The sequence below is a fragment of the Thamnophis sirtalis genome, unplaced genomic scaffold, assembly GCF_051295495.1.
Source record: "Thamnophis sirtalis isolate CommonGarterSnake01/CBP01778 unplaced genomic scaffold, rThaSir2_p1.2 scaffold_2, whole genome shotgun sequence".
In the NCBI taxonomy this organism is placed as follows: domain Eukaryota; kingdom Metazoa; phylum Chordata; class Lepidosauria; order Squamata; family Natricidae; genus Thamnophis; species Thamnophis sirtalis.
The window spans coordinates 124,383,880-124,402,134 of record NW_028261382.1 but is presented as its reverse complement, the minus strand read 5'-3'; positions in this window follow the sequence as shown (position 1 = coordinate 124,402,134).

The window sequence follows — 18,255 nt, the reverse complement described above, 5'->3', positions numbered from 1 at the left end:
TTTATGGGGATGCTGACTTCATTTTCCAGCAGGACTTGGCACCTGCCCACACTACCAAAAGCACCAAAACCTGGTTCAATGACCGTGGGATTATTGTGCTTGATTGGCCAGCAAACTCGCCTGACCTGAACCCCATAGAGAATCTATGGGGCATTGCCAAGAGAAAGATGAGAGACATGAGACCGAACAATGCAGAAGAGCTGAAGGCCGCTATTGAAGCACCCTGGTCTTCCATAAAAACCTCAGCAGTGCCCCAGGCTGATAGCTTCCATGCCACGCTGCATTGAGGTAGTAATTGCTGCAAAAGGGTCCCAAACCAAGTTCTGAGTACATATGCATGCTTATACTTTTCAGAGGTCCGATATTGTTCTATGTACAATCCTTGTTTTATTGATTGCATGTAATATTCTAATTTTCTGAGATTGTGGCTTTGGGGTTTTCATGAGCTGTAAGCCATAATCATCACAATTATGACAAATCATGCCTTGAACTATCTTGCTTTGCATGTAATGAGTCTATCTCATATATTAGTTTCACCTTTTAAGTTACATTACTGAAATAAGTGAACTTTTGCACGATATTCTAATTTTTCGAGTTTCACCTGTATTGTTAATTCGTCCAATACTGAAACAGGCCACAAGGTGTCCCCATAGGAAAAACAATGCCCTGCACAGTATTTTGCCTCTCATGTTTGTAGGCAAATGCATCAAAAAGATGTATGCAAATAATTTTTTAAACATACTTTAATATAGTAACAATGATTGCATTCAATTAATATTCCATATTTCATTTTACTCATTAATGGTTCTTTCCTTCCTTCTTTCAACTAAGGACACTTTTTTAACTTATTGGCATGTACTCAGAATACACTGAGATAATAAATCAAGAGCAGTCAGTTATTAGATTATTTTTTTTCAATTTACTACCTTACAGAGGGATTAAAATAATTTTTAAGGCCTACTGCTAAGTTTTTCCCTTCTTCCTTATTAGCCAACTCTCAGTGCAGGAATGGATGACTTGAAGTAAAGGAAACAGTGAAGGCGAGATAAAGAATAGGATTGTTTTCCCACATTTCTCATATATGTCCTATTCGTTGCATTTATTCCACTAGCTTACTTTCCCCAAAACTGTTCTTCTTCAGGTATGTTATAATTTATATCATTCAATTGAGATTCTACCCTGCTTTATAATTTTTCTTAATTGAAAAGATTGGTTAAAGATATGCAGAAAGAAGTTAATTCATGTAAACTTTTCCCCCCTCAAATGTCCTCTGCTTTTTTGTTGCAATTTAGTGCTGACTCACATTTTTACAACCCAGATATGGAAGTCCTATCTCTTTCATTTCAAAATGTTGATTCCAAAATTGGTAAAATATAAATATATGAGTGCTAATATGAGCCAATAATGATTTATAGATTTAGGCCAAGGAAGCTTAAATCTATACATAGATATTCCCTCCCTTATGCATCTTAATTGTAAAGTCTCTAGTAATTCACATTAAGGATTTCTGTTCTTTCAGATCATGTAGCACGATGATTCAGAGTTGTTGTAGGTAAACGAGATTTCTTTTAAAAGGTATCTTTTTCCGGGCCTGAGCATTAGCTCTGATCCCAGAAAAATGTATGTTTGAAGTAAGGATAAATTATTTAAATTTCTTTAACTTTATTTTCCTAATGTTCTTTGGAAGCTGTTCAGAAGTTTATTTTCTTCATAAAGTATCTGCAATAATATAACTACAAACGCTGTAAAGTTTCCAAACAACCATTAAGTGCACATCATTATTTTTTTAAAAAATATTCAAAATCTTGTTTAATCCGTCATATAAAAAGTAAATCCTTGAATGATGTATTTAAAAGCATCTTAGAAAAATAGGATTTTTAGTATAATAACTGATAACATTACTGGGGCATTATCAGATATATGTGTGCATTCAATTAAAGATTAAAATATTTTTAAAAATAATCCAGCTGGGAAGAACTCTGATTTGGAGCTGAGAAAAAAATGTCTTTGTGGTGAAGGATTTAAAAGTCTCATATCTTGCTAAGCATTTAATATGTAAGTTTATATGTGATTTCCATGTAATGGAATTAATTCAATTGGAAAATATTGTGCTATAACACAGGATCATCACTTGATTAAAATCTTCAAGTAAAATGAAGACAAACATTTAAAATAGCTATGTTGAAACATCTGGATGTTCCTTTAGACACAGTAATTCAAACACAAGTATGGTTATTAAAACATTCAATAATCAATAGTAAAAAGATGTCCTTCTAGACCTTTTGTTGTTTTACCATACATTTTAAGGCTTGTTAATCAAAATTACTATATCCCTGGCAGAATTTGATTTTCAACTAATATATATGTGATAAGTTCAGCTGCTAGCCAAAATTGATTTTCCTGTGCAGAAGCATATTCATTTCTTCTTAAAAATAGAAAATCCAAGATTTTCATGTTTAATTTACCCAGTAAGTATCTTTAAAATAAAACTTTAGAGGGAAAAAAATCAACAATCTATAGTAGTCTTTTTTAAAAAAACTAAATAAACACAACCAACACACACATACACACACACACACAAAAGAAACAGTAAGTTACTACTACTAGAACCCCTGGATGAAATAAACTGAACATAGAACTGAAGAAGCTTCTTGGGTGAGAAGAGAAACATTTTCAAAAAACAAAAAGAAGAAAGTCCAGTTGCCTTTTAGAAACAGCACTTTTGGGACAATTCCAAAATATTTGAGCCAGATTAGAAGAAACTATCCTGGATTAGCTTCCAGGCCCAATTTTATCCTTTATCAGTGGCACAGCTGATGGCTAAGTCTTCAAAGAATTCTTTTTACAAACTGGCACCTCTTTCACACTGGTTCTTTTAAAGTGAGACATACTACATGATACCACAATGGACTTTAAGGCCAGAATATGATTGCAATGCAGAGTTTAGGCTTTGTGTTGCCCTTCATGTACTGTGTAGTATCCCTCATGCACATATTGATTTTGAACTCAGCTTAAGCAGATCAGTTTATCTGATTTGAACGTATGCTTTCTTTATTTGGAAGTAGTGCTTTTTTTTTTTCTGGAGGTGTGCTAAGGCCAGGACCTGTGTTAGTATTTTCAAACATATCGTGACTTTCTAAAAGACGTGACTGCCTTCTGTACTATTGCAGAATTGTGGCGTTCTAGTCGGCTGCTAGATTAAAGAGTTAACAAAAGCTACAACTTCTTTCTGCAAGCCATTTTGTCAGCATATTAATTGTATCCAGGCTTTCTAAATACTTTCAGAGTGCAATAGCTCTTGTAAGTCAGTTGGCAAATATATCAAGGGTCTCAAAATTGTATCTCAAAAAATGTATCAAATTAGCTAAGAACTATAACCAGATCTTTCCAAAAGAAAGCAGATGAAAAAAGGCATGGGAACATTGAGGAAAGCCCAGGGAAGCAGTTCAACATATTCTGCAATCAGATTTTTTAAATCTACTTTTAATCCTACAGGAAGTATGCTGATTGTAGCTATGAGCAACCTTTTAAACCCGTTTGTTGGCCCATTATCCAGGGGGACTTGACTACTAATGTCAAATGCATGTGGAATCTGATTAGCTGAGTTGTCTTTATGAAATCTATTTGTTTGAGGTAACTTTGTACATTAATGGGAACAAGGTAACGGATGTGCATCCATCCATTGCTTCCCATCCATGGGCTGCCATCTTCTGCTGTACCAGAAGGACAGATGTAAATAGTTAATGACTCTGGTTTAACTCATTAGAGGGGGTCTCAAGGGATCAGATTGATGGACTAAATCATATCTCTTTCTCAATTCCCATCTTTCTTTACCAGCTCTTGCAGATTAAAAGGAAAGTATATGACTGTGAGGTTGTTAGACTGAGTCTATATTCCAATAAAATAGTAAGCATTAGGTTAATAGTAGCGTTGAGAGTAACAAAGCAATAGGTTAGTGATAGCATTGAGGATTACACATGAACTCAGGCAAAGAATAATTATGACCAAAGAGAATTAGGATACCAGAAATTATGGATTGGGTTGGAGCATTACATAAAGGTGACAATTCATGTACCGGTATGTAACATAATTTAAAGAATGTTTCATATTTCCCATCTGTCCATTGTTATCTAACAAGGAACAACACTCCCAAAATGTCTTCACAAAGGCAGAGCTTTGTTGAGAGACAATTATTAGTGTTCCTACATACCAACTTTTCCAGTTCGGTGCTCTACAACTTCCTCTACTCCAGCAACTGAACTCTTATTCTTTTTCTTCCTCCTCCCTCTCCCTTAATAATCTTGCATCTGATCCATTTATTTCTCTTGAATTTTTTTCTTCTGTTTGCACACCATATCTAATCTTGGGTTTGGCAATAATAATAATATGCATTTTTTAAAATCTTCTAACAAGCTGCACAAAAGAGCCTTAAGACGGAAATAGGCTACATATATTTGGCTACATACAATGGGCAATACAAAAAACCTCAACTTGTTCTAGTTCTAACCTTGAAGGGAAGAAGTGCGTTAAGAATATGAAAATAGGGTCATTGCCCAACTTTCATATAACACTTAGATATTTTGGAACTGAAGGAGATGATCAAGCACGAAAGACCAGGTACAAACTGAAGGTTCAATTAAACTGATTTAATTGCAATGGGAATCTTCTCAGCTAACAGTCAGTACCTGCTTAGAGTTCGATAATGGTTACCAGCACTCAAGGGAAAATAGATTTAGTTCCTCCTTGGCTAATCCCCCTTCTGCTTCCAGGTTCTGCCATTCTACAGAGACGTTCCAATATTCTATGTCTTCAGATTAGAGATTCTGAAAACTGTTTGAACTCACCTATGCCTCTGTAGGTCCATTTTCCAGGAAAAGTGTGCAAGAAAGCACAAGATGGACTTTCTCCACCTTGTTCAGTTTGCCAACAAATTTAAGAAGCAGGAATAATCTACAAACTGGGGAGCCAGTTTGGTCCTGTGATTAAGGCATCAGCCTAGAAACCAGGAGACTATGAGTTCAATGAAAGCCAGGTCCTTGGGCCAGTCACACTTTCTTAGCCCAACTTATCTCACAGGATTGTTATTGTGGGGAAGATAGGAGGAAGAAGGAGTTTTAGATAGGTTTGCCAGTTTGAGTTGTTTATAAAAATAATAAAGATGGGTCATAAATTAAATATATAAATAAATAAATACAGTGGTTTTAGAACTATAGAGGTAAAGGTAAAGGTTCCCCTCGCACATACAATATGTGCTAGTTATTCCCAACTCTAGGGGGCAGTGCTCATCTCCATTTCAAAGCCGAAGAGCCAGTCGTCTCCATGGTCATGTGGCCAGCATGACTCAACGCCTAAGGCACATGGAACACTGTTACCTTCCCACCAAAGGTGGTTCCTATTTTTCTACTTGCACTTTACATGCTTTTGAACTGTTAGGTTGGCAGAAGCTGGGACAAGTAATGAAAGGCCACTCCATTACGCGGTGCTAGGGATTCGAACCACCGAACTGCCGACCTTTCTGATCGACAAGCTCAGTGTCTTAGCCACTGAGCCACCATGTCCCTTATTAACTTAAAATGTAACAATTATGACTCACTTAACAACAGTGGCAACAAAAGTCATAAAACGGGGCAAACTTCACTTAACAAATGTCTCACTTAGCAACATAAATCTTGGACTCAATTGTGGTTGTAAGTTGAGGACTACCGTACCTGTGTGACACCTTTGTTTCATGAACTACCTTGGCTGCCAATATACTTCCGGGTGCAGTTGAAGGTATTGGTCACAGAAGACATTGGGTGGGGTTATATGAGGAACCACCTATCTCTCATAATCTCAGCCAGGCTGGCAGCAATAGTACCATGTATTGGGACTCAGAAAGCCTGCCACATCTGTTGCAATGCCTGCCCTCTGGAATGAGAGCTCCCTAAAATCTGTGTGGCTCCCATCCTGCTGGCGTTCTGTAGAGCCCTAAGGACTTGGGTTTTCTCCAAGGCCTTTGATTACGTTGGATGGAGACCCTTGTTGGATGTGTTTTTGTTTCTGTGTGGAGTGACCAGATCTCATCTTGTTTTATTTTGAACTGTATTTTTTGTTCATTATGAGTATCCAGAGTTGGACGGCACCTGAATTTAAATAAATGAATAAATAGCCATGGTTGAATCTTGGCACCAGTTTAGAGATCTACATACTAGTGGAACCTGCTGCTTGCTAATATAGATGGTTTATCTACATCTGCTGGGGAATATGCAAAGTAGTTCTTTATTATTGCATAAGCCTCAAAAACATGTAGATTTTAAATTCCCTGAAGGCCAGGAATGGTTTACTTTGAAAGGATAGATTTGATATAAGCCTTCTATTAGGAAAACAGGCTTTTTTAAAATTTAGAAGTGGAATTTTAATTGTGTACTATATTTTATCTTGTAAAAATATCTCCATTGGTTCTCTTTCTTTTTTATTAACACAAATGCATCAATACTGCCCGCGGCTACGTTGCTGAATAATATTGTCGATGAAGCAAACAGACAAACAGAACACATCAGAGTCGTTTTTTATGGCTAGAAGCAGCCAGGGAAAAGCCGCACTCAAGCACTTCCATCATAAATTTTAAAGCAAAAGCATTAAAATACTTACTTGTCCCAGTTGTGCCTTAGAACTCTGGAGAAGGGCAATGTTAGCATATGTAGATAGGTCTGTCTTGAAAATGAGGCAATGAAATACAGCAAAAGATTGTTCTCATCAACAAAGGCTTTTAGGGCCTTCTAGCTGCTTTCCCTTCAGGTTTCTAAAGTTAATGGAGAGTCCAGTACATGTTATAGATTCCTCATCTGGGACATTCTTAGGATGTAAGGAGCACATATTCCTCAAAAGGACTACCCCGTTTCCCCAAAAATAAGACCTCCCCAAATAATAAGCCCAACCAGGCTTCTGAGTGCATGCAGTAAAATAAGCCCTCCCCTGAAAATAAGCCCTCCCCAAAAACATTTCAACACAGCAGCAGCCATGAGGTGACCACACTTGACTCATGCACCTCAAAAATAAGACCTCCCCAAAAATAAGGCCAAGTGCCTATTTCAGGGGTCAAAAGAAAATAAGACCATGTCTTACTTTCTGGGAAACACGCTATATATTTATGGATGCAAAGAATAAAAGGTGCCTCAACCTATTGTCCAAAAAGTATGTACATCGTAACAACAATAAAAGAGCAAAAGGCATATGAACAACATATATATCAGCAGCAGTAAATGAGAAGAATCTAAGTGTTCTAGTACAGGGCTCTCCAACCTTGGCAACTTTGAGACTTGTGGACTTCAACTCCCAGAATTCCTCAGGCAGCAAAGCTGAGGACTTCTGGGAGCTGAAATCCACAAGTCTTAAATTTGCCAAAGTTGGAGACACCTGTTTAAGTGGACCACCACTTAAGTATGAGCCCGCAATGTGCTGCAGCTGCCAAAAAAAGCCAATGCAGTTTTAGGCTGCACCAACAGAGGGATAGCATCAAGATCACAAACAAATGATACTACCGCTTTATACTGTGCTTGTAAAGCCACACTTGTCCATTTCTGTTAATCACAATACAAAAAAGCCTTTGAGAGTCTAGAAAGAGTTCAAGGAATAGTAACAAAGATGATTAGCGGGTTGGTGGCTAAACATGAATGGTTTCAAGAACTGGGAATGACTAGTCTAACAATGAGGAACAGTAGCATATTTCCCTCTTGATAGCAGTTTCCCAATATTTGAGAGGCTGTTACAGAGAAGAGTTGTCTGTCGATCTGTTCTCTAAAGACTCGAGGGCAAGTCAAGAAGTAAGAGATGGAAGCTTAGCAAAGAGAGATTGTAGATTCTCCTAGAATTAAGGAGAAATTTCCTATCAGTGAGAACAGTTAACTGGGAACAGCTTAACTCCAAAAGTTGTGGATGCCCCATTGCTGTAGTATTTTTTTTTACAAAGAGATGGGACAGTCATTTGTCTTGAATGGCATAGATCTCCTGCTCAAACTGGGGTTGGACTAGAAGACTTCCAAGGTCCCTCCAACTCTGTTATTCTGCAACTTCTGAAATACTATGATGCGCAGAGTAGCATCAAGAAAGAACTGTGCATGTTACTAGTTGCTTGTGTTTGGACATGCTGGTGTTATTACAGCCCTATTAATTTGGGCCAAGCTCAAATACACCCCTTTCAAGTCAATTATTTCCTCATCGCCTTTTAATCAATAGTATTTAAAACAGATGGATAATAGTTAACCTCTCCTTTTCCAGAGAACATTGGGAAGGGTGGAGATCCCTTGAGATGGAAGCCACTATGTTCCAAAGGCCTGGAGATCAATGGGGAGATTTGTTTTCCCTTCCCACTACTGTGTTGCAAATAAGTATTCTTATACTTGTCTCACTGATGTACCACAGAAGCTGGAGACACGCTGGGGATAGTGAAGGCTCCCAGTACATTCAATTTGACTTCAAGCACCTTCAGAATATCAATAGAGGAGAACAGTAACTCCAGATGTTATGGTTGCTGCTATGAAATCTTTGGTGATGGATTCCCGTTCCAACCCCAAAAATGTGAAGCGTGTAATATTGTCTCAAATGTCCTTCCAGAACTAATAAGCAAAAGCAGATTTTAGGTCCTGGTCTCTTCACTGAAGGAGAGGAAAATAAGGACCTCTTAAGGCTGCTGGCTGAATAATCTATGGCAGCCTTGAATTCTCTTACCTTAGCATTGCAAACCTGCTCTGCTAACCACCTATTATACCTTGAGGGTTCCCCCCCCCAAAAAAATAAGGCCCTCTTCCTCTTGAACACCCAGAGAAAATGTTCTCATTTCACATCACACTTTATCTTCTCACTTAAGGTAGTTCCTATTTTTCTACTTGCATTTTTATGTGCTTTCGAACTGCTAGGTTGCGCGAAGCTGGGACAAGTTTAACGGGAGCTCACTCTGTTACACAGCAGCTCCGACGATCAGCTGGGAGCGAACCTGTTCACTCCCACGATCAAATGGGCTTGCCTGCCCTCCCCTGCGCTTTACCTACCTTTATCTTCGCAGCTGAGTTGCGCAGCAGAGTGAATTGCTGCGCCTCCACTGTTTTCCTTCCCAAGCAGCAATCTGGAAGGTAAGTATTTTCTGAATTGTGCATACACACGCAGCGCAAAGCATGTGCTCAGAGAACCGGTTGTTAAACCAGTAGGATACCACGAGTAGGATGCCCTATCCCTCTTTTCAAGAAGTGAATGAAATGCACAGTGAGTTGCTGTACAGATCAGCTTTGTCATTTTGAGACAATGCTATGTTTCACGTTTGAGTCTGCTTTGACTCCTTTTTGTGAGATTTCCTTTGTTGTAATCAAACTTGGCATCTATATTTGACACTCCCTATCAGGCTTTTGAAGACCAAAAATGCCTAATCAAGCTTTCGGTGGCAGAGAATAACAATGTGGCTCCCATTATTTAGTCTTGCATAGTTTTTTTGAAGACTGAGTAGATTATCCCCTGCTGATCATTTTTTTAAATTCTATTTTTCCCCTCTGGAAATATATTTTACAGAGAGCTGGGAATACTAGCTAAACCTATGTAATTGAGAGGATGATAAATGTTCTCAGTTTATGAATGGCCAAGAAACTGGAGGGTTTTTTCCCCAGAAGTTTTTGTGTATATTTTTGAGCAGCTGTGATTTTGAAGCTATTAAATAGGTTACCTTGGCTACTGTTTGGGATGAAATTTCAAAACCAGGATCTGTGCAGATATTGTAGGTACATGAGTGTAACCAGAAATTTTAACTGAATCAAAGCATTTATTCATTTTTAGTACACAAATGGTCACTGGACAAGATTAATTTTTAAACCATCTGGTTTCCAACTATGGTCTCTCTAGATCAGTATTTCTCAACCTTGCCAACTTTATAACATGCTGACTTCAACTCCCAGAATTCCCCAACCAGAGTAACTGGCTGGAGAATTCTGATAGTTGAAGTCCACACATCGTAGGTCTCCAAGGTTGAGAAACATTCCTCTAGATTGTTGTAAATCAGCTTCTGAAATGATCAAAAACAACATCAGTAAACCATTTCTGACATACTGATTGATCTAAAATTATTATGTTAACATTCAAGCAAATTAATCACAATATTAGGTTGGATATAAAAATCCAATCTGTTTGCCTGATGTAATATAAGAATAATTGCTCTTCTTGATTGCATTTACATACTAATTAAAATTGTTCTACTGCTGATTAGTAAGTGATTTACACTATCCCTTCCTTTTCAAAATAGTGCAGTAAGTATCTTCATAGAATTGGCATTAAAATATTTGTTGTACTAAAATGGCTCCAAAAAGCATTTTAATAAAATTGCCGTTTGGACAAAGAACTGCAAGGGAAAGGAGGGTAGGAAAAGAAAGTAAAATATTGCTGTCCGTAACAGTGAATCTTTGGAGCTTTCAGTCTGCTATTTCTCTTTTCTTTCCAGCAGTAGCAATAGCATATAGACTTATATACTGCTTCATAGTGCTTTTACAGCCCTCTCTATACAGTTTACAGAGTCATCCTATTGCCCCCAACAACCTGGGTTTTCATTTCACCCACCTCAGAAGGATGGAAGGCTGAGTCAACCTTGAGCCGATGAGATTTCAACTGCAGCTAGCAGTCAGCTGAAGTAGCCTGCAGTACTGCACTCTAACCACTGTGCCAACTTGGCACAAAAGCAAAGTACCTTTTAACTGGTAGAAATTTGGAACAACATTTGATCTGTAAATAGAGTGTCTTGTGTGGATCAAGATAGGAATCTGTGCACCAAAGAAAAGACATGTTCTAATTCATTACCTTCATCTAAACCAGGCATCTCAAACTTGATTTCATTGAGGGTCCCATCCGGGTTGTGTTTGACCTGGGGGGGGGGGCAGAGTGGGCATGGCCAGGATGGACATGGCCAGCTTGACATCACTTGTTTCGGAGGTGCCTGTGGTGGCCCAAGTGCTCTGCCAGCGAAAACAGGCTCCCGATCTCCATTTTTGGCTGGGACAGCCTCCTGCAACCCTCTGCCAGTGAAAGCCTATCTCTGTTTTTGCTGGCAAAGTGTTGCAGGAGACTGTTCCAGCCAAAAACGGAGCCCGGGAGCTTGTTTTTGCTGGCAGAGGCACCAGGGGCCGGTCCTTCACTGACTCCAGATCTGGCCCACAGGCTTTGAGTTTGACACACCTATTCTAAACTGATGATTCTTTTTAGTTTGATTTCCCTTCAGAGCATGAGGCACCAGCCTGCTCTTTCTTGATCTTGAGAATGTTACTAGCTTGCGAAGAGAATTTTCTTAAGTGTGCCATCTTTGGTTGTCTCCGAGCTTGGTTGTTTGCTTGTAGATGTTTCATTACCAAACTAGGTAAAATCATATCTATTTTGATGGTGTTATCTAGTTGGGTAATGAAATGTCTGCAAGCAAACAACTAAGCTCACCTACAGCTCCCCAGTTCAATTCTTCTATTAGAATTATCTAAAGGTATGAGATAAATAATAAAATATATGCCAACTGCATATTATTCCATGGTAGTAGCAGAGATATTTTGGACATTGTAACCTTGTCATTACTATAATGGTTGGAACTTATGGGACTTCCTCCGCCCCAACATTATAATATTGATATGCAGTATATGTAGGTAGTTTACATGGACATACCATGTTTGTAATATTTATATTAAGGGAAATTAGCTTTGGTAAAGTGGTGCAGGGAATATATTCCATAATAAATACAAATTATTTTAGAACTAGGTAATATGGTGAACATTTCTATTTATGATATTCTTAACATATTAGCAGACTTCAGAAGGATGTTAGGCAAAGGTAACAGTTCCCCTTGGGCATCTATACCAGTCATTTCTGACTCTAGGTGGTGCTCATCTCCGTTTCAAAGCCGAAGAGCCAGTGCTGTCCGAAGATGTCTACATGGTCATGTGGCCGGCATGACTAAATACCGAAGGTGCCCGGAACTCTGTTACCTTCCCACCAAAGGTGGTTCCTATTTTTCTACTTGCATTTTTACGTGCGTTTGAACTGCTAGGTTGGCAGAAGCTGGGACAAGTAGCAGGAGCTCACTCCATTATGCAGCGCTAGGGATTCCAACTGCTGAACTGCCTACCTTCTGATCGACAAGCTCAACCTCTTAGCCACTGAGCCACTGCATCCCCTTTCAGAAGGATGTTATCTTGGCATAAACGCTTCATTAATATAGAGAGAGCACTTTTGGAAATGTAAAATGGTCACTTTTTCAAAACTGCAAATCATGGTCAATCACAAATTTAGTATTATCAGAGTTTTGCATCAAAATTCCAGCTGACTGTGAGATGGCAATAAGGAGTTTTCTGCACTATTCTGGGAGTGTTATTGCTTTTTGCAGTCAAGATCTGAAAATCCTGCTGGTCTTCCAGGTGGCCAGCAGGGGACTCTGCTTCTCAGCCCATCTGGCTGGCCTTCTAAGAGATTCTTTATCCACTCAGCTTACCTCTGGCACCAGGCTGCCAGCACCCACCATTTCTTCTTCTTCGGGAATGTCTCTGGAGTGTACGTGAAGCTTAATGGGATACCTGAAAATCAGCGGCTGAAGTTTTATTTTACAAGATCGTGTCAATAGCTGGAAACTAATCAAGAGAGAAGCCATCTAGAACTAAGGAGAAATGTCTAACAGTGAGAACAATTACCTGGTTAATGAGTGGAGGCTTTTAAGAAGTGACTAGACAGAAATAGTATAGGGCAGGGGTGGGAAACGCAAGGCCCAGGGGCCAGATCCAGCCCACACGGTACTTAGATCTGACCCGCAGGGCTTGCCCACAGTGCTTCTGCCAGTGAAAATGGAGCTTGGGAAGGCCACAGACGACCCTCCCGAGCTCCATTTCAACTAGTAGAGGGTTGCAGAATGCCATTTTAGCTGGCAGGAAGCCGTTTTCCTGGCAGGAAGCAATTGCAGCCGAAAACAGAAGTCGAGATGGTCACGGGTGGCCGTCCCGAGCTCCGTTTTCATTGGCAGAGGGGTTGCAGGAAGCTGTCGCAGCCGAAAATGGAGCTCGGGAGCCTGTTTTTGATGGCAGAATGCTCGGGCCACCACAGGTGGCCCTGACACAAGAGAGGCCAAGCTGGCTACACCCACCCTTGCCTCGTCTAACCTAGCCATGCCCCCGCTGCCCGCCCAAGGTCAAGCACAACCCTGATGCAGGCCTCAATGAAATTGCGTTTGACACCCCTGGTATAGGATCTCCTACTCGAGCAGGGATTTGGACTAGAAGACCTCCAAGGCCCCTTATTATTCTATATTATCTTGCTTATTTATTTATTTGCAATTACAATAGCCTAAGGAATTCTACCAAATAGAGTGAGTATTGTAAGAGTATAATGGGTGCTAAATTAGGCTGCCCAGGAGTAGCTCCTTCTCTTCTAAAGAAACTTAACATTCAGTGTAGATTACTTTTCATCTAAATTCAACCAAAACAGGGACTTCCCCTCTGCCATCATTGGGGACATCTAATTTTGTTCCCCCCTCTCCCCTTTCATTCTGAGAAGTAAGCTATCTTATGCAAAGCAGCTCTGCAGGCTTTTTTGCAGGTGGGATACCTTTCCATTCTCTTCCCATGCAAAGAGTATGCGCCAAAGGCAGCACCTGTGGCCTCACAAAGGTAGCCAAACCCACATTGAAAAAATCTTCAAGGGAGCTGGCCTGAAATGGACATTTGGCACTTACTTACTGATTAGCTTGCATTTCTAAAAATAAAACATTGAAGTAAAAGTCAATTTTTGGTCCCAGGCCAGAAACAAAATACAAGTTAGATTAGTTTAACAGCTTGGTTCACTACCTCATGCTGCAAAGTGTGGGATATTCATTCTCCCATCAGTCTGTTTTTATTTGCCATATATTTTCTTAGGTTCTAGAACGGTGACTTGGGGAAAAGGAGAAAGAGAGAAGCAGGGAAATGCAAAAGCTGTTTGCTTTTGGCATTATTCAGACCCCCTCCTCTGTTTTTGTTAGCGGGGGCAAAAACTCCACCAGAGACCACAGGCCTTTGTGGAGAGAACAATAAATGGCACACCAGCAAATGGAGTTGAAAAGAATGCCAAGGTTGTCACTCCCCATCAGTGGTTTGGATGGATTTCCTCCTCTGAGAAACATTTCGAATGCTTGGGGCTAAATTGTGCACAAGCAACAGGTGGTTTGCTTTACCAAAGGGCATGTGTAATGCTTAAGTGAACAAGAGCCAAGTTCCAGCAGATGGGCTCTTGCTCACTCGGCTCTGTGGAAGGATATTTTTCATGTTATGTGTGGAAAAAGAGCAGTAACCCTGGTTCACTGGAAGAGGTCTTGGTCGCAAAAATAGCCATTAGCTAATGAGTCATCCCAATCAGAGTACAAACCATCTACGCTCCTTCTGGGACGTAGGCTAAGCTAAGCTTCGTGCACACAAGAGCACTTGGGAACTTAATCAGAGCAAGGATGATAGGAAGGGGGAGAACCAATTGCTGATTTAAATTATTTGCATGGTAATCCCGTTGATTCCCCTGAACTTTCAGTGATGTATCTTTAGAACTGTAGACACAGGCTCCTAATCCACTTGGAGATGGGGAAGCTAGCTATCTTCCTGCATCCATTCCCTTGGTGCTGGTGCTCCTGTTATTAATAAGCCAGTAATATCATAACCTGTTATTAATTTGCAATACTTTTATAGCCCACCCTTCTTCTGGGAACTCATTAGTTTTCTACTTATTTTATCCCCCACAACAATCTTGTGAGGGCCAAGGTCAACATGGTGTTCTCCATGGACAAATGAGGATATTGTCAGGGTTCCAAGAAACACCCCCCCCCCAAATAAAACTCCAAGATCTGAAATTCCTCAAAGTTCCACTTTATTAGATGTCATGTTGGCATATCTGGGGAAACCCAAATCTGAAAGCTTCCAGGCTTTCCCTACCCAGTTGAAAGTTCACAACCTTTGCCCCACACCCACAAGTTCATCACATGGTCCAATCCAACGTTCAAACATAACTGGAGACAATCTCCAACCACTCCCACCCAGGTGCAGGCAAGTGCCCTTGGTTCCCAGAAGAAAGAATGTTGTTATGGCTAAACTCTACCGCTCCAACCAAATCCTCCCTCCTCCCAAATTCCCAGGCTAACATATGTGGCAGTCAGGAAGCTGCAAAAAAGGAAAAATGGCTTCCACCCTGAAAGATATGCTCTGGCACGTCCCAGGTTCCCATCCTATACTTTAATCCCTACACCAATGCTGCTTTTTTTTTTTTTAACTCAGTTCATAAAATGTCAAATGTGAACATGAGCCAGAAAAAGATTTGGCTCCCCTTGATGACAAAGTTGGCAAGCCATGGCCCAGGATGAAACGACAATGAGCCCAGGATTGCAATAGAGTCTGGGCATCTGGCTTGTGAAGTTTCGGTGTTTCTATGACCATGGAAGTACTATGGGCATGCAAATATGATGCACCCATCCATGTTTATTTGGGTTGAAAGCTAATGAACAAAATTGATTGATAGGTTGGGGAGGATATAGAGGGATATCGGTTGAAGCAACCTCAAATCAAAATCGTTCTCTTTTTATGGTCATAGGTCTTAAAAATGGCGAGATACAGTTAAAAAATTAAAAGGTTACATCATAATCTAAAATAATTTTAAAACTAAAAAAAAATAGTACAAAGTATATATAGAAACAAAAGTAAAATAGTTTAAAAAGAGGGGTAACGGGATTAAATGGGTGTAGGGGACCATAAAGGTTAGTATGTGACATATATATCAAATTACAGAGCATTCTCTTATGACAAACTGGTGCTCCTTTAGCCTGATTTATGGCAGCAGTTGTCATTGACAGATTTTAAAGGCTGCTGTGCAGAACCTAGCAACATTCTTTGTTATAGCAGGAATAGAATAGAATAGAATAAAATAGAATTCTTTATTGGCCAAGTGTGATTGGACACGCAAGAAATTTGTCTTTGGTGCATATGCTCTCAGTGTACATAAGGAGGATAAAATACATTCATCAAGAATAAAAGATACAACACTTAGTGATAGTCAAGGTTACTAATAAGCTATCAAATCATACTAAGAAACAAATAAAAACAATATAAATTGAAAGATACAAGCAACACGGTTATAGTCATAAGTGGGAAGAGATAGATACTAGGAAGGAAGAGAAGAATAATAGTAATACATTCTTAGTAAATTATTAACAGTGTTGTGGGAATTAGTTGTTAAGCAGAGTAATGGCATTCGGGGGAAAACTGTCCTTGTGTCTAGTTGTTCTGGTGTGCCGTGCCCTATAGCCTGGTTTTGAGGTTAGAAGTTAAAACAATTTATGTCCAGGATGTGAGGGGTCTGTATATATTTTCACAGCCCTCTTCAGATTAGTATCTGAAAGTAACAGGGAGGTGTAGTCTTGCTCTCTGTGCCCAGAGTATTGGTGCAGTATTGGTGAAGTGAGTCTAGTACAGAGGTTTCTGTAACACAGGCATTGGAAAAGCACATGCTCTGTGGTTTCTATGTTCCAGGAGCCTTGTGTCTCTGGGTAGGGAATCTTCCTATATCAGCCTTCAAGGACAGTTGAGGGGAAGAGCATGACATTGTGCCAGAATAAAGGCCCTCTGGTATCTAGATACTTTGAGATTACTTATGTACGCCGTGGGGAGGTGAGAAGATTACTATTGGATTCACAGGCAATTAAGGCTGAGAACCTGGCTAGATCTGATGGACACTCTGTGTCTGCTACACCTTGTTAATGAATAATTTGGCCTGATCATATCCCATTCTGAGTAGAAGACTGGAGAAAAGCCCAAGGACAAGATTTTAGTTGCTATTGCCTGTTTCCATATGGACAAAAAAAAGCATCACTCATAGTTAGTGTACCTAATGCAGCAAGGCTAAAGGGGCAAAAAGGATAATCTGAGCCAATAACTGAGTATGGTTACCCACACTTTACATTTCACTTTCATGAGGCTTATCTCTAATCTCACGGTGGCATTAGACACACTTTGGGTCTTAACTGGCCAATCTTAGAAATTTGGGTTGTACAAGTTCTAATTATGCAATTGGAGAAAAACTCCAGCTAAACACCCTAAAGAAGAGCTATTGGCTTGGCCTTGAATAATTTGAATGCTGCAGGTATAGAGTGACCACCTCTTATCTTAAGGAATTTAAGGATAGTTAATGAGCTTCTCTGTGCATTTTCAGCAATGCAGTCCTTGTAGGCTTTCCTACTGCCAGCAGAATGAAGAACGACTCCCAGATATTTGAAACAGGAGATCTGTTCAATCTTGTGCCCATCTATGCTGCTTGAGTGGCTCGAAGCAACATCTGTCACTGCCTCTGTGCTGTACCCCATCTGATAAATCTAATTGAAACAACCTGTATCCATAAATACAATCAATTATGCATGAATTAAGTAGAAAAAAATGTTCACGGGGAAAAAGCATGCAATACAAAAATAAAAACTTAAGAGATGATTATTTGTCAAAATTGGTCAAGGCACTAGGTTTTCCTTTAGCTGTTTTTGAACAGAGGCAATTTGGATCAAAAATGAGACCTTATACCAGTGATGGCTAACCTTTTTGTTGTGTGCTGAAAGTACATGCACGCCTGCATCCTTAATGCAATGCGTGTGTGATACCCACCCCCTGTGCTCCCGCAGCAATTACCCCCCCCTCACCCATTTTTGGCTTCCAGGTTGGTGCTGGAGGCCTTCCAGGCCCCGGGGCGCTGCACGAGACCCCAAAATGCAATGCGAGCGTGCACACACACACACACACACACACACACACATGTGCCCCACCCCCTGCATGCATGGCAGAGACCTGAAGACCAGCAGGCCAGCGAGAGGTGCGTGCACATGCACGGTGGAGCTGGGCTGGGGTGACAGCTGGCGTGCTCACAGAGAGGTACCATAGGTTCGCCATCACGGCCTTATACAATAGTCAATCACACCAGAACTGTAAATTAACTTAGGAAAGAATATTACATATTTGGATAATCTACCATGTTGTAACTTTCTCCTTTGGGAGAAGTTTAGCTATGAAAAAGGTAAGAGGAATAATCAGCCCCAGAAAAATTATGCCTGTAAATTAGTGACTGTCAATTCTTCCTTTTGAAAATAATTTGCGTGCAGGCTATTATTAGACAATAATGTTCAACTTCTAGTTTTTGCAGAGCAATCTGCTTGACATAGCCATGCCCCCCCCCTTATTATCTGAGAGGTTTATTTTATGACATCAGTTGCAAAGAGGTGAGTCAGTC